Below are 18,502 nucleotides of genomic sequence, written 5' to 3'. Positions count from 1 at the left end.
TAAACAATGTGTTTAGTCGCAAAGTGATTTGCATTTTTGCACAAACTCCCTATCTCCTTGAGAATTATAACAGATATTTCATGAAACATCATTGATCTTTACTTTGTTACACTGCTGTAAAGTACATTCAGAGTTGCCAGTTAAAGGTGTTAGTGTTGAGATGAAATGTCATGCATTTTTCTTCACTTTCATGCAAATGAACACAGTAATTTATTAAGACACAATGAAGAAAAAAAAATTGACAATGAGTTCCAGATTTTAAAAATCACTTGCCATTCAATCCAAATTGTGAGTTTGATTGGTTACCGAACACTTTATAATGCACCCCCGGTAATTTTACAGAGATTACTTTTTTCTTACCAATTCTTGATTATTCTGTCTTGCAATGCAGAGAAAGCTAACTAATTTAAAATAAACTTCCGTTAATTTTGATTGTTATAAACTTAAAATTGACTAATTTCCATATACAGAGTTTAAAATGTTCACAATTTACATTAAATATATATTTTGTGTATACCTTGGAAAAATCATACTGAAAATTGAAATTAAAATGATGTTGTATATAGCTGCAAGAAGCCGCCTGTCCCATTTCATCTTACTATATAAGTTGTGTCAGGTAATTTATAAAATCCCTGCTGCATAACAAATCTATTTTTTGTTGGAATGGGTAGTAATGTTTCTTCTTATTTCAAAATAAGAGTTGGTCTATGAGTGCCTCTGCAACTGTATTTTTCCTAAGTGGCTTCATGGTCTTGAACTGAGAAAGCTCAGAGCATTAAACATCAAAGTAATATATTTTGACATAATTAGACATCAAGGAAATGCAATTAAAATGACACTGAGATATCACTACACACTTACCAGAATGGCTAAAATAAAATATAATGACAAGCCCAAAAGAAAAAAATATACCATTTGATGATACACAATGGCAAGTTGTACCATAACTTAACCATCTCAGACTAGTGTAGTGTTAAATTTGTTTTTCTAAGCCATGTTTTGGGTCACTTACCACTTTTCAAGGATATAAAGTGCTATCATTTTACTTAAAACTGTGAAATTTGGTCAGATTTAAATTTCTATCTATGTTAAAACATTCTTTAAACTGTGTTAAACATTGACATTTGTTCCCTCAGTTCAGTGAATGACACTATATCATATTCTGAAAAATACGCTAATTTTTATTTTGAAAAATATCCCTTTTTCCTCTTATGGTAATTATTAATATAAATTAATAGTAGAATTTGATATGGTCCAATATGACCATAAATACTTTATTGTATATTATCAAATTTAATAATGAATATAATGGGGCGCCTGGGTGGCTCAGTGGTTAAGCCGCTGCCTTCAGCTCAGGTCATGATCTCAGGGTCCTGGGATCGAGTCCCGCATCGGGCTCTCTGCTCATCAGGGAGCCTGCTTCCTCCTCTCTCTCTCTCTGCCTGCCTCTCTGCCTGCCTCTCTCCCTACTTGTGATTTCTCTCTGTCAAATAAATAAATAAAATCTTTAAAAAAATAATGAATATAATGTACTTCTTTGGACAATTTTTAAAGACCAGTCTACTCTTAAAACAAAAAAAATGGAGATGCACTTCTTTAGTCACACAAATTTCCTTTTATTATATATAACCTCAGATAAATTTCAACAAATCATAATTTATTAAAATCATGTCTACTTAAAAATCTCATAGAAGAGTAAAACCATCAAAAATAAAAATAAACACACACAACACACACACATCACCCATGTATTGGCAAATCACAATTGCTGTAACAATACATTAGGCATTCCACAGTTAAGGGCTATCAAAATTTCCATCAGTGACAAAAAGATTTGTATCCAAATGGACTGATTTTCCAGAATCCAAGAAAAAGTCTCCTAGGATTTATTTAAAGGTAAATATTTGAACAAATACTTCTTAAATTTAGGAAATTCAGAACATACGATTAAAGAATATTTGCAGTGCAGACTATATTCAATCCTTCCTTCAAAATGTGCCTTTGAGTACATAATTCTGTTTTCTCGATCTAAATTGAGCTGTCTTCCAAGGAAGTTTTCCAAAATGTGTGTCTCTGTGTGATAAATGTTCTAAGACCTAACATGCTTCATTGTATTTTTACTGTGCTCTCAAATTTAATCAATAATTTGGATTGATGTATAATACCTAGTTTCAAATATCTTTTCCATCTATAAAAACTCCCAGCTGTCTCTTTATATGCTATTACTATTGAGCATTGTGCTGTCAGTATTATTCTTGTACATTTTAGGTGATCTGTTCTTCTCTTGGGCATCATTTATGCTCTTCTCTGTTTTTGATATTCTTAAAACTCACCATAATGTATACGAGTGGTTTTTAGTGTGTGTAGTTTTTGTTTTGTTTTGTTTCTGATATCTCATGTTTGGCATCATTTTAAGTCTGGTATCTTTTATCTTTCTTTAATTCTCCAAAATTTATCTCAGTACTTATTTAAATATTTTCTTTATTTTTTTTTCTCTTCTGCTGTATTTGGGCAGAAGTCATTAATTTGTTTGTTTGTTTTTCCCAACTCATTTATTTATTTTACAGCTATATTCATCTTAGTCTCCATTTATTGTATTCTTTATTTCAACAATTTTCACTTAATTTATATTCACAGTATAGTATCTTTCTTTTCCTTGTATATGTATATCATTATTTTATCATATACTTTTAAGCTATTTTTAAAAATATTTTATTTATTTATTTGACAGTGAGAGATCACAAGTAGGCAGAGAGGTGGGCAGAGAGAGAGGAAGGGAAGCAGGCTACCTGCTGAGCAGAAAGCCCGATGTGGGGCTTGATCCCAGAACCCTGAGATCATGACCTGAACAGAAGGCAGTGGCTTAACCCACTGAGCCACCCAGGCGCTCCTTTTAAGCTATTTTTTAAAAGTACAGTCATTCTTTTTTTTTTAAGATTTTATTTATTTATTTATTTGACAGAGAGAGATCACAAGTAGACGGAGGGCAGGCAGAGAGAGAGAGAGGGAAGCAGACTCCCTGCTGAGCAGAGAGCCTGATGCAGGACTTGATCCCAGGACCCTGAGATTATGACCTGAGCTGAAGGCAGTGGCTTAATCCACTGCGCCACCTAGGCGCCCCTAAGCCTTTTTTTTAATTCCTGTTCCAATAACACTTGGATTGGCATATAAAGTTAACCACATCATATTTTTTAGGTAAGTAATTGTACTTTTTATGTGCATAGTTATTTTGGTCCATGAGTTCAGCTCTTCTTAGGATCATCAAATCTCTGTAAAGTCTGGGTATGCTAGGATTTTCTAAGCAACAATAAAATACATTGAAACCTGGTAGCTTAATTATAATAATGTTTTCTTTCTCAATCATTCACAATAGTATTCCATTCTGAGTAGCTTCCTTCTATTTTGCAGCCATAGTGTTTGGAAAAACTTGAATTATGATATCACTGTGATAATGTGAATTAGTCAAAGTTTTTCAGTGAATCGGGAAGAGAAAAAAAGGAAGATATTCTCCAGGGCCAACTCTAGAAGTGACTATTAAAACATCTGTCCAAATTCAATTGAACAAAACTCAGAAATGCCATCTCCAGTGAAATACAAAAAAGATTATATATAGTTCTGGGCACACACATCTCATTTGACCCAATGATGTATATCAATGAAAGACTGAAGGCCAATCACCACTCCATGGGAGAATTTAAAAATAAATTTACTAATGAGGCCAAGAATTCAGAATCACAAATACTTCAGAACTAATAATAACTGCCTTCACTTGATGTTATTCTATAAGATAAATCCTATGATCAAGTTTCAATTTTAAATTCTTACAATTTTAAATTCTTAAATCCTTATGAAAAAGCATCATTTGGAGGGAGCAGTTTTTTATAATTTATCATCCATCAGCCTTTTTTTAAAGATTTTATTTATTTATTGGACACAGAGTGAGAGAAAGAGAGAGAGAGAGAGATCACAAGTAAGCAGAGAGGCAGGCAAGCAGGGAGGGAAGCAGGCTTCCTTTTGAGCAGAGCCCGATGTGGGGCTGGATCCCAGGACCCAGAGACCATGACTTCAGATGAAGGCAGAGGCTTAACCCACCACCCACGTGATGAGAGAGCCACTCAGGTGCCCCTCATCCATCAGTCTTAATTGATTGGAGGAAAATGTGTGGAGGAATAATGCCTTAGGGAGCTAATCTCTCTAAAGAATTTTCAAGTCTTTACCCCTTCAAGGTTTTTGTACAGTTCTGATAGCCTCTAAACATCCAGCGGATTTCTACAGTGACAGGCCTGTTAAAACGTGTCTTCAAACCAGGAATAGAGCTTTAAACATACCAGTCAAGGGCAACTTTGAGTCTTTTAAGGAATTTATCATCATTTTTTTCTTTTTGGTTAATATCTGAAATAGTTCCATATTACACTGGCATAATTTCTCCAGAGCTGACTTTGAAGGAGGCATTCAGTTCCAGCTAGTTCCATATTTTGGCAAGAACTATACTTCTATATTAAAAAAAAAAACATATTTTAGGGCGCCTGGGTGGCTCAGTGGGTTAAAATCTCTGCCTTCGGCTCAGGTCATGTTTCCAGGTTCCTGGGATTGAGTCCCACAGTGGGCTCTCTTCTCAGCTGGGAGCATGCTTCCATTCCTCTCTCTCTGGCTGCCTCTCTGCTTTCCTATGATCTCTGTCAAGTAAATAAATAAAATTTTTAAAAAAACATATTTTATACCAGTTATTCATGTTTATTTACTAAGATATCACAATACAAATAATACAAACAGTTGCTCTTTATTAATACCTTCAACCAAGATCATAAAATATGTCATATTTTCTCCAAAAATTTTATATCATCTGATAGGTCAGATATATATAAAATTACATTTAAAAATATTAATTTTAAAAATATCAGCAAATATTTTCATTTAATAGCAATTTTGAAAAGAAATCTACTTTTCCAAACACGACTTTTTTTTTTAAAGATTTTATTTATTTATTTGACAGAGAGAGATCACAAGTAGGCAGAGAGGCAGGCAGAGAGAGAGGAGGAAGCAGGCTCCCTGCAGAGCAGAGAGCCCGATGCGGGACTCGATCCCAGGACCCTGAGATCATGACCTGAGTCGAAGGCAGCGGCTTAACCCACTGAGCCACCCAGGCGCCTCCAAACACGACTTTTTATCCTATTTATTTTGAATTTTGTCAACAACTGATAAAATGTTTAGCGAGGCTATAAATGTTAGATTGAAAAAAATGATTAATAGATGTAGGTTCAAATTATTATGTTCCATTAAAAATGATTTAGTCTTTGATGAACATCTGTTTGGTAATATGTTGTATCCAGATATAGTAAATTAAAGACATATATAAAATTATAGGGAAATGACATCTTCCGTTCCATTATGAGTAGAGCTTTTAAAATGCTATTTGTCACAACCTGTCATCTTGTCATTATGTAGCATTATGTAGCAATTTAAAAATGTATACTCTTCACTTCGAAGTCTTTTGGAAATCTAAAATATGACTTTCTATGGTTTGTGTCTCCATATTGCTTTATTGCGAGTTAAAACAAATCCACATGCTTTGATTCAAAGGTAATAAATTCCTCTTATTTGGAAAAAGGATGTTTATTTTTGTTCTCTCACCCTTAGCAGGTGGTTTCATTTTAGCACACTTCAGAGTTATAATTTCATGCTTATTAAAAACATTTATTTTGATCTACATAGATGAATGAAACTTTTATTTTATTAAATTATTTGCCAAAAATTCTGTGATTTTAAAAATGTATTTCCTTTGAAGGGTTATTTTAGAGCATTCAAAGAGGATCTAAGAGTGTGGTATTATGCAGTTTTTAAGTAGGTATGAAATGGTTAATTATAGGATTGTTTCTTTAAGGCTTATGTATATTGTCCATTATATGCTATAAAATATTTTGAAAGTAAATTTAAGGTATGTTTTACGTAGTTTATTTTTTTGGAAAAAAATATTGAAATGACTTATGAAATTCAGTATACTCTCAACATTAATTTATTTTGAAATTTACCAGTTGTGTACTGAACTATTACATGGCAGATATTACTTCAGACTACACTGGTAAATGAAATACTTGGCTTTGTAGAACTTTTATTTTAATGGGTGAGACAATTCAAAGCTATAAACCTTAATAAAAATGGCATAGTGCATTCAAAAAGGAAGAGTACAATGGGGAAAAAGAAAAATTCGATCAGGGTGAGAAAAATCAAGGTTGCTAGGCAGGGGATGGGGAGTTAAAATTTTTAATAGAAAGATCAGGGTAGTTACAATGAAGCTGACAATTGAACAAATGTATGGAAAGGTGATGAATTTGTGCAGAACTATCAGCAATAAGGTCACTCCAGACAAAGGAATTGGCTATCTTGAAGGCCATAAGGTTGGATCATGCCTGGCATATCTGAGGAATAGCAAGGAGGCCACTGTGAGTGACTGAAGAGTAGCAGGGAAAGAGGTCACAGAGGTTAAATGAGTGGCTAGATCATGTAAAAGCTTAGAAGTCATTGTAAAACTCTGGCTTTTATATTTGGAAACTTACTGTGTGATAGAATTTCTGCTAATAACTGAGAGTTCAAATGTCCATAAAATTTCAAGGATTCTTATTCTAGTAAGACAGAATAAAGAGAAAGAGTTCATATTTTCACATGGTGTAAGAAATGCTCGGAGATCCAAGTGTAGGAAGCTAAGGGAGCACAGAAGAAGGCACTAAAATCACACCATATATTTGATGACTGTGACTATATATAAATTTGTATTTTCTAGATTTTTTGTAGTCATGGAATCACACAGTATATACAATTCATTGCCTGGATTTTCTTTTCTCAGCATCATTACTTTGAGAATCTCCAATTGTCTTTGCTCTATTGATGGACATTGATGAACATTTCCACTGTTTTCAATTCTTAAAAATAAAGCTGCTATGAAATTCATATACAAGTCCTTGTATGAACATAGGGTTTGTTTTTCTTGGTTAAATGCCTAGAATAAAATGGCTATTTGTGTAACTGCAACATATTTTTCATTTAAAAAAATTTTCAAACTATTTTCCAAAGTGGTTGTATCATGATATATGCCAACAACAGTTTAGATTTTTTGTTGCTTCTCAATCTAGCTCAGACCAAGGACAATTAGCCTTTATAATTTTAGCCATTCTAATAGATATGTAAGCATGTCTCATTATGATTTTAATTTGTATTTCTTTAATGTTTAAATGTTGAGAAATTGGCCATGTGCTTATAAGCCATCCATATACTTTTGGTGACATGTCTCTTCCATTATTTCCTTCACATGTAAAATTGGATACTCTGTTTGGTTATTAGTAAGGTTTTTTATTTTTATTCATTTTTAAATAATCAGTGTAGATGTCCATTCTCAGATATTTAATTTGCAAATCCCTTCTCCATCTTTACGGTTTCTCAATGGAGCTTTGATAGCTGTGTCTTTCAAGAAATATGCTACTTCTTTCCTGGTACACGGAGGTATGACTAGAACATTATCAATGTTGACCTTTGCAAAGAAAATCATGGCTTAAGATATATGTAGTCTGCAGATGTTGGGAGTGTTCACCATCCTTGCCTCTAACTCATCTCTCACTGCCCACACATTCAGGTATAGGGGAATATTGATTGACAAAATATTAATTGCCAAATAACACTATTTGGAGAATAAGAAAAATGCAGGCACCTGATTATATAATATTCCTTAAATAAAATATGTTTTTATAAGTGCTATTGGAAGTAAAGTCCTCAATACTTTAATCACACAGAATGATGGAATCCTAGATTTTTTTTCCTTGTATTTACTAAGAAAATGATCATGCCTCAAGTATATTAAAATGGAATAGGGAAAATTAAAAATTGTTTTAAGTTCATTTGCGTGTGTTGTGCGTATGTGAGAGAGAAAGTGAGAGAGAAAGAGAAAGAGAGAAAAAGAGAAAGGGAAAGACAGAGAGGTGGCTGCAGTGAATTGATGAGTTGGAAGATAGATTTTAAAGTTTTGTCTTTTGCTTTCTACATTTCCTTTTCCTTAGGTTCAAGAGAACAATCAGTAATATCTCAGATGCCTGCTGGTAACATCAGCAGAAAGAGTTAGAGGTTCCTAGAAAATTAAAGAAGAGATATAGATTTCCTGACATAAGAAAAGTCATTTTTTGTCCCCAGCTATTTTCAATGATCTATACCCCACCTGTGTACTTGCCCAAGCACACTTCTTCCAAAACTTCCTGGGAGGTTCTTACAAAGAAATGCAAAAACCTCACTCCTTAAGGATTTTGAGGGAACAAGGCAATGGGAAAACTAACAGTCACCACCAGACCAGGAAATAGCCTAAGCTATTGAGACAATAAATCAGTGGTAAAACTCCTAGTGCTATTTCAAAAGTAATCAAGGCCTTGCATTCCTTGTCCCAGAAAATGAGCCCAAGACCCCATCTAGTTTATATCTGCTCTTGAAGCCTGCAGAGTCCCTTTGCCTTGTCCAACAGTTACCTCTGCTTTATTCTAACGTTGACGTTTCTGCCCTCGGTGGAATACAAGCTTCATTCAGGTGAACACGCAATACATATTGCACAAATACATATGTGGATGTGCATGCATCCACAACCTTATGACCAACCATACACGGGATATTAAAACTCTCCCTTCTGAGTATTCATCTTAAATACTAAATAAAAATCTCTCTCCTGTTCAAACAGTCAAGGCTTTGGAACTTATTCCCTGTGAACTCCTTGTATGTTGTAAACAAAGATTCCTTTGTTTGACAACTCCACCTGTTTCTGTGATTCACCAAAGACTGACCTCAGTTAGTTCAGTTACTGATATGTAATATCAAGCATATCTAGTTAGTTGATCATTTTGTTCAAGTCTTACATATCTTACCAATGTGATGACCATTTGTCTATGTAATCTTAAAATAAGGGTGTTGAAATTATTTTCCATTTGTCATCCAAGGTAGAAGTTATGATTTTTGTTCTTAGTTTTTCCCTATATATCCCCAAATCTGTTGTTACGTATTAAAAGTCAAGAATTATTATACTCCCGGGGCACCTGGGTGGCTCAGTGGGTTAGGCCGCTGCCTTTGGCTCAGGTCATAATCTCAGGGTCCTGGGATCGAGTCCCGCATCGGGCTCTCTGCTCAGCTGGAGCCTGCTTCCTCCTCTCTCTCTCTCTGCCTGCCTCTCTGCCTACTTGTGATCTCTCTCTGTCAAATAAATAAATAAAATCTTTAAAAAAAAAAGAATTATTATACTCCCTGATGAATTCATCCTTTTACTCTTCTGTAATTTTGACTTGATCTTTATGTTAGATAATGAAATTTGCTTTAAAATCACTTTTCATTATCTTGATATAACCACCAAAGTTATAGTGTGATTAGAGTTAATATAACATATTTTTTCTTTTACTTTTTAAAGCACTTCTATATTGAATCCTGACAAAGAAACAAAACAGCTTTTTAACTCTGGAAGCATCTTTCTAAATTATCTTTTTTTTTTTTTTTTAATGAAGCAGTAGCAATTTTTGTTAAGGGACCTAAACTGAAAGTAGGTTTAGAAATTTATTTATTTTTTTTATTTATTTAATAAAAGATTTAATTTTATTTATTGACAGCAAGAGAGAGAGAGAGAGAGAGAGAGAGAGAGAGAAGAAGCACACAAACAGGGGGAATCATGTGCAAAGGGAGAGGAAGAAGCAAGCTCCTTGGGGTGCAAGTAGTCCCATGCAGGGCTGGATCCCTGTACACTGGAATCATGACCTCAGCCAAAGGCAAACATCTGCTTAAACAACTAAGTCATCCAGGCACCCCTAGAAAATTTAAAAAAAAAAGACCTTTTAAAAACATTTTGTTTCTTTCTTGTTTTTTTTTTAAATATTTTATTTATTTGACAGACAGAGAGACAGGAAGAGGAACTATAAGTAGGGCAGAGGGAAAAGGAGAAGCAGGTTTCCCACTGAGCAGAGAGCCTGATGTGGGGCTCCATCCCAGGACCCTGGGATCATGACCTGAAAAGAAGGGACACTTCTTTTTTTTTTTTTTTAATTTATTTTTTATTTTCAGCATAACAGTATTCATTATTTTTCACCACACCCAGTGCTCCATGCAATTCGTGCCCTTTATAATACCCACCACCTAGTACCCCCAACTCCCACCCCCCACCCCTTCAAAATCCTCAGATTGTTTTTCAGAGTCCATAGTCTCTCATGGTTCACCTCCCCTTCCAATTTCCCCTAACTCCCTTCTCCTCTCTAACTCCCCATGTCCTCCATGCTATTTGTTATGCTCCACAAATAAGTGAAACCATATGATAATTGACTCTCTCTGCTTGACTTATTTCACTCAGCATAATAATCTCTTCCAGTCCTGTCCATGCTGCTACAAAAGTTGGGTATTTGTCCTTTCTTTTTTTTTTTTTTTTTTTTATAAACATATATTTTTATCCCCAGGGGTACAGGTCTGTGAATCACCAGGATTACACACTTCACAGCACTCACCAAAGCACATACCCTCCCCAATGTCCATAATCCCACCCCCTTCTCCCAAACCCCCTCCCCCCAGCAGCCCTCAGTTTGTTTTGTGAGATTAAGAGTCACTTATGGTTTGTCTCCCTCCCAATCCCATCTTGTTTCATTGATTCTTCTCCTACCCACTTAAGCCTCCATGTTGCATCACCACTTCCTCATATCAGGGAGATCATATGATAGTTGTCTTTCTCTGCTTGACTTATTTCGCTAAGCATGATACGCTCTAGTTCCATCCATGTTGTCGCAAATGGCAAGATTTCATTTCTTTTGATGGCTGCATAGTATTCCATTGTGTATATATACCACATCTTCTTGATCCATTCATCTGTGGATGGACATCTAGGTTCTTTCCATAGTTTGGCTATTGTGGACATTGCTGCTATAAACATTCGGGTGCATGTGCCCCTTTGGATCACTACATTTGTATCTTTAGGGTAAATACCCAATAGTGCAATTGCTGGGTCATAGGGCAGTTCTATTTTCAACATTCTGAGGAACCTCCATGCTGTTTTCCAGAGTGGCTGCACCAGCTTGCATTCCCACCAACAGTGGAGGAGGGTTCCCCTTTCTCCACATCCTCGCCAGCATCTGTCATTTCCTGACTTGTTGATTTTAGCCATTCTGACTGGTGTGAGGTGATATCTCATTGTGGTTTTGATTTGTATTTCCCTGATGCCGAGTGATATGGAGCACTTTTTCATGTGTCTGTTGGCCATCTGGATGTCTTCTTTGCAGAAATGTCTGTTCATGTCCTCTGCCCATTTCTTGATTGGATTATTTGTTCTTTGGGTGTTGAGTTTGCTAAGTTCTTTATAGATTCTGGACACTAGTCCTTTATCTGATATGTCGTTTGCAAATATCTTCTCCCATTCTGTCAGTTGTCTTTTGATTTTGTTAACTGTTTCCTTTGCTGTGCAAAAGCTTTTGATCTTGATGAAATCCCAATAGTTCATTTTTTCCCTTGCTTCCCTTGCCTTTTGCGTTGTTCCTAGGAAGATGTTGCTGCGGCAGAGGTCGAAGAGGTTGCTGCCTGTGTTCTCCTCAAGGATTTTGATGGATTCCTTTCGCACATTGAGGTCCTTCATCCATTTTGAGTCTATTTTTGTGTGTGGTGTAAGGAAATGGTCCAATTTCATTAGTCTGCATGTGGCTGTCCAATTTTCCCAGCACCATTTATTGAAGAGGCTGTCTTTTTTCCATTGGACATTCTTTCCTGCTTTGTCGAAGATGAGTTGACCGTAGATTTGAGGGTCTATTTCTGGGCTCTCTATTCTATTCCATTGATCTATGTGTCTGTTTTTGTGCCAGTACCATGCTGTCTTGATGATGACAGCTTTGTAATAGAGCTTGAAGTCCGGAATTGTGATGCCACCAACGTTGGCTTTTTTTTTTCAATATCCCTTTGGCTATTCGAGGTCTTTTCTGGTTCCATATAAATTTTAGCATTATTTGTTCCATATCTTTGAAAAAGATGGATGGTACTTTGATAGGAATTGCATTAAATGTGTAGATTGCTTTAGGTAGCATAGACATTTTCACAATATTTATTCTTCCAATCCAGGAGCATGGAACATTTTTCCATTTCTTTGTGTCTTCCTCAATTTCTTTCATGAGTACTTTATAGTTTTCTGAGTATAGATTCTGTGTCTCTTTGGTTAGGTTTATTCCTAGGTATCTTATGGTTTTGGATGCAATTGTAAATGGGATTGACTCCTTAATATCTCTTTCTTCTGTCTTGCTGTTGGTGTAGAGAAATGCAACTGATTTCTGTGCATTGATTTTATATCCTGACACTTTACTGAATCCCTGTATAAGTTCTAGCAGTTTTGGAGTGGAGTCTTTTGGGTTTTCCACATATAGTATCATATCATCTGCGAAGAGTGATAATTTGACTTCTTCTTTGCCAATTTGGATGCCTTTAATTTCCTTTTGTTGTCTGATTGCTGAGGCTAGGACCTCTAGTACTATGTTGAATAGCAGTGGTGATAATGGACATCCCTGCCGTGTTCCTGACCTTAGTGGAAAAGCTTTCAGTTTTTCTCCATTGAGAATGATATTTGCGGTGGGTTTTTCATAGATGGCTTTGATGATATTGAGGTATGTGCCCTCTATCCCTACACTTTGAAGAGTTTTGATCAGGAAGGGATGCTGTACTTTGTCAAATGCTTTTTCAGCATCTATTGAAAGTATCATATGGTTCTTGTTCTTTCATTTATTGATGTGTTGTATCACATTGACTGATTTGCGGATGTTGAACCAACCTTGCAGCCCTGGAATAAATCCCACTTGGTCGTGGTGAATAATCTTTTTAATGTACTGTTGAATCCTATTGGCTAGTATTTTGTTGAGTATTTTCGCATCTGTGTTCATCAAGGATATCGGTCTATAGCTCTCTTTTTTGGTGGGATCCTTGTCTGGTTTTGGGATCAAGGTGATGCTGGCCTCATAAAATGAGTTTGGAAGTTTTCCTTCCATTTCTATTTTTTGGAACAGTTTCAGGAGAATAGGAATTAGTTCTTCTTTAAATGTTTGGTAGAATTCCCCGGGGAAGCCATCTGGCCCTGGGCTTTTGTTTGTTTGGAGATTTTTAATGACTGTTTCAATCTCCTTACTGGTTATGGGTCTGTTCAGGCTTTCTATTTCTTCCTGGTTCAGTTGTGGTAGTTTATATGTTTCTAGGAATGCATCCATTTCTTCCAGATTGTCAAATTTATTGCCGTAGAGTTGCTCATAGTATGTTCTTATAATAGTTTGTATTTCTTTGGTGTTAGTTGTGATCTCTCCTCTTTCATTCATGATTTTATTTATTTGGGTCCTTTCTCTTTTCTTTTTGATAAGTCGGGCCAGGGGTTTATCAATTTTATTAATTCTTTCAAAGAACCAGCTCCTACTTTCGTTGATTTTTTCTATTGTTTTTTTGGTTTCTATTTCATTGATTTCTGCTCTGATCTTTATGATTTCTCTTCTCCTGCTGGGCTTAGGGTTTCTTTCTTGTTCTTTCTCCAGCTCCTTTAGGTGTAGGGTTAGGTTGTGTACCTGAGACCTTTCTTGTTTCTTGAGAAAGGCTTGTACCGCTATATATTTTCCTCTCAGGACTGCCTTTATTGTGTCCCACAGATTTTGAACCGTTGTATTTTCATTATCATTTGTTTCCATGATTTTTTTCAATTCTTCTTTAATTTCCCGGTTGACCCATTCATTCTTTAGAAGGATACTGTTTAGTCTCCATGTATTTGGGTTCTTTCCAAGCTTCCTTTTGTGGTTGAGTTCTAGCTTTAGAGCATTGTGGTCTGAAAATATGCAGGGAATGATCCCAATCTTTTGATACCGGTTGAGTCCTGATTTAGGACCGAGGATGTGATCTATTCTAGAGAATGTTCCATGTGCACTAGAGAAGAATGTGTATTCTGTTGCTTTGGTATGAAATGTTCTGAATATATCTGTGATGTCCATCTGGTCCAGTGTGTCGTTTAAGGCCTTTATTTCCTTGCTGATCTTTTGCTTGGATGACCTGTCCATTTCAGTGAGGGGAGTGTTAAAGTCCCCTACTATTATTGTATTGTTGTTGATGTGTTTCTTTGATTTTGTTATTAATTGGTTTATATAGTTGGCTGCTCCCACGTTGGGGGCATAGATATTTAAAATTGTTAAATCTTCTTGTTGGACAGACCCTTTGAGTATGATATAGTGTCCTTCCTCATCTCTTATTATAGTCTTTGGCTTAAAATCTAATTGATCTGATATAAGGATTGCCACTCCTGCTTTCTTCTGATGTCCATTAGCATGGTAAATTCTTTTCCACCCCCTCACTTTAAATCTGGAGGTGTCTTCGGGCTTAAAATGAGTTTCTTGGAGGCAACATATAGATGGGTTTTGTTTTTTTATCCATTCTGATACCCTGTGTCTTTTGACAGGGGCATTTAGCCCATTCACATTTAGGGTAACTATTGAGAGATATGAATTTAGTGCCATTGTATTGCCTGTAAGGTGACTGTTATTGTATATGGTCTCTGTTCCTTTCTGATCTACCACTTGTAGGCTCTCTCTTTGCTTAGAGGACCCCTTTCAATATTTCCTGTAGAGCTGGTTTGGTATTTGCAAATTCTTTCAGTTGTTGTTTGTCCTGGAAGCTTTTAATCTCTCCTTCTATTTTCAATGATAGCCTAGCTGGATATAGTATTCTGGGCTGCATGTTTTTCTCGTTTAGTGCTCTAAAAATATCATGCCAGCTCTTTCTGGCCTGCCAGGTCTCTGTGGATAAGTCAGCTGCCAATCTAATATTTTTACCATTTTATGTTACAGACTTCTTTTCCCGGGCTGCTTTCAGGATTTTCTCTTTGTCACTGAGACTTGTAAATTTTACTATTAGGTGACGGGGTGTGGGCCTATTCTTATTGATTTTGAGGGGCGTTCTCTGAACCTCCTGAATTTTGATGCTCGTTCCCTTTGCCATATTGGGGAAATTCTCCCCAATAATTCTCTCCAGTATACCTTCTGCTCCCCTCTCTCTTTCTTCTTCTTCTGGAATCCCAATTATTCTAATGTTGTTTCGTCTTATGGTGTCACTTAATTCTCGAATTCTCCCCTCGTGGTCCAGTAGCTGTTTGTCCCTCTTTTGCTCAGCTTCTTTATTCTCTGTCATTTGGTCTTCCATATCACTAATTCTTTCTTCTGCCTCATTTATCCTAGCAGTTAGAGCCTCCATTTTTGATTGCACCTCATTAATAGCTTTTTTGATTTCAACTTGGTTAGATTTTAGTTCTTTTATTTCTCCAGAAAGGGCTTTTATATCTCTCGAGAGGGTTTCTCTAATATCTTCCATGCCTTTTTTGAGCCCGGCTAGAACCTTGAGAATTGTCATTCTGAACTCTAGATCTGACATATTACCGATGTCTGTATTGATTAGGTCCCTAGCCTTTGGTACTGCCTCTTGTTCTTTTTTTTGCGTTGAATTTTTACGTCTTGTCATTTTGGCCAGATAAGAGTAAATGAAGGGGCAAGTAAAATACTAAAAGGGTGGCAACAACCCCAGGAAAATATGCTTTAACTAAATTAGAAGAGATCCAAAATCGTGAGTGGGGAGAAAGGGGATAAAAAGACGTTCAAAAAGGAAGAAAGAAAAAAAAATTTTTCTAAAAAAAGAAAACACCTGAGAAAAATGTAAAAAAGAAAAAATATATATATTAGATAAACTAGTAAAAAAATCGTTAAAAAAGAAAAAGGTAACAGTTAAAAAAAAAATTTTACCCGAAGGCGAGAAGAAAAAGAAAAAAAGAAAAAAAAAATGAAAAAGAAAAAATTAAATTAACTGCAAGACAAAAAAAAAAAAATCACAGGAAAAAAGCCATGAGTTCCGTGCTTGGCTTTCTCCTCCTCTGGAATTCTGCTGCTCTCCTTGGTATTGAAACCGCACTCCTTGGTAGGTGAACTTGGTCTCGGCTGGATTTCTTGTTGATCTTCTGGGGGAGGGGCCTGTTGTAGTGATTCTCAAGTGTCTTTGCCCCAGGCGGAATTACACCGCCCTTACCCGGGGCCGGGGTGAGTAATCCGCTCGGGTTTGCTTTCAGGAGCTTTTGTTCCCTGAGCGCTTTCCGTAGAGTTCCGGAAGACGGGAACACAAATGGCGGCCTCCTGGTCTCCAGCCCGGAGGAGCCGAGAGCCCAGGGCCCCACTCCTCAGTGCGCCCCCAGAGAACAGCGCCCAGTTACTCCCGTCTGCCTGACCTCCGGCCGCGCTCCGAGCTCACCGAGCCTGCGATCGGTTCAAGGTAACACCGAGCTGTGAGCTTACTGTCGGCTCTGTTTCTGTAGCCGGCTTTCCCGTTCCAATACCCACATGCTCTGCGACACTCAGACACCCCCGATCCTTCTGTGACCCTGCGGGACCTGAGGCCACGCTGACCCCGCGTGGGCTTCGCCCCGGTTTAGCCTCTGGACTGATGTCCCTCAGCGGAACAGACTTTTAAAAGTCCTGATTTTGTGCGCGGTTGCTCCGCCGCTTGCCGGGAGCCGGCCCCTCCCGCCGGGGTCTATCTTCCCGTCGCTTTGGATTCACTTCTCCGCCGGTCCTACCTTTCAGAAAGTGGTTGTTTTTCTGTTTCCAGAATTGCTGTTCTTCTTCTCTTCGGTCTGCCGATGGATTTTCAGGTGTTTGCAATCTTTAGATAAGCTATCTAGCTGATCTCCGGCTAGCTGAAGCAGTCTCAGCTTGCTACTTCTCCGCCATCTTGACTCCTCCCCCCGAAATGTAGACTTCTAAAGAAGAACCATTTTGCTTTTAGAGGACCTCCTTTTAAAACACTAGAAAATTTAATTTCCCAAAAAGCAACAAACTTCAGAAGGAAAGTGTAGGATGAAAGTAGGCATCATCAGCATAGAAACAGATACTCAATACCAAAAGAACTGTAAACTCCAAAAAGATGCCAACTGTTTTTACAAACCATGGCAGACGACTTTAGGTAACAATAACTTTCATGAATTGAGGAGGTAGAGGTGGTCGAATTGCTCAGTAGGCACCAAAAGCAGGCCAATATCTTTGTAATGAATGGAGGGAAGACTGAGATTCTTACCAAAAATATTTTATGAAGCAAAATCAAAATAATACATAAAAAGTATATCTTTTATACACACACCCACACCCACACACACACATCAAAAAGAATGGTGTGTGTGTGTGTGTGTGTGTGTGTGTATGCGTGCGTGCCTATTAACTATGCCTGTCCTAAAGCCCCAGCTCCTGGGAGCATGACCGTATTTGGAAATAGGGTCCCTGGAGATACAATCAGCTAGGATAAGGTTATATTTGAGAAGGCTGGGCCCCTAATTCAGATGGACTTGTGTCCTTCTAAGAAGGGAACCTTGGGATCCAGAGATATGCCCTGAGGGAGAAGACCATGTGAAGAAGCCCAAAGCCAGGGCCATCTTCCTAGCTGGGAGAGGGACCCGGCACAGATCTTTCCTTAATACCTACAAGAGGAGTATGGCCTCCCAACATTGTAGCCTCCAGAACTGCGAGACTGTCCACTTCTGTTGTATCAGCGACTAGGCTTCGGCTCTCTTCTTATAGCAGCCCTAGAAAACGAATCCAAACCTTGTTAGAGGAAAAGAAACCTACCATCAGCCCATGGGGATTTGGAAAAGATAAAAGAATCTGTCACTCCGTGTATCTATAGATCGATCTTTCTTTTCTTTTCCTTCAAGGTTTTATTTATTTATTTGACAGAGATCACAAGGAGGCAGAGAGGCAGGCAGAGAGAGAGGAGGAAGCAGGCTCCCTGCTGAGCAGAGAGCCCGAGGCAGGGCTCCATCCCAGGACCCTGATACCATGACCTGAGCTCAAAGCAGAGGCTTTATCCCACTGAGCCACACAGGCACCCCTAGATCGATCTTTCTATATGGAACTCTGGAAATCATTGTAAAGGAACCCACCCTTGTGAGCCCCCTGAAAAGGAAAAGAAGCAAACAAACAAAGAAACAAAGAACACTGAGCCCCAGGATTCACTTGGCTTTCCACCTGGAGGTGTTCTGGATGGTGGGGGTATGGAGAAGACTGCAAGGAAAAGATGGGCATCTCCCTGGTGCGAGGAAAGAGTGAGTGGTATTCAGGAAGGCTGGAGGGATGAAAAGGCCATGGGTACCAGGAAGAAGGAAGTCAAGTAGCAAACAAGCTCTTGGAAATACACACTGGGGTCCTCTGGAGTCCTTGCTCAATGGGAAGCAGTGTGTGTCTAAGAAAATGCCCCAAGTTCTGACAAGGAGTCAAGGCAACCGAACCAGAGGGTTGCCAAGACTCATACAAGGCTAGAGGTCACTGGAGTTCCAAGCGGCCAGAGACAAGAGTTCTTTTGGCTAAGTCAGAATATGCAGAACAGACCCGGGAAGGTTCTTGAGGTAGTCTCGGGACGAAATGATCCCGCGCCAAGAGAGCTAACTCCGTCAACACGTGGGAGAACACTTTTAGAAAGTGTCAGA

Source organism: Mustela nivalis (genome assembly GCF_964662115.1).
Source record: "Mustela nivalis genome assembly, chromosome: 7".
NCBI classification, from domain to species: domain Eukaryota; kingdom Metazoa; phylum Chordata; class Mammalia; order Carnivora; family Mustelidae; genus Mustela; species Mustela nivalis.
This window is presented reverse-complemented; position numbering follows the sequence as displayed.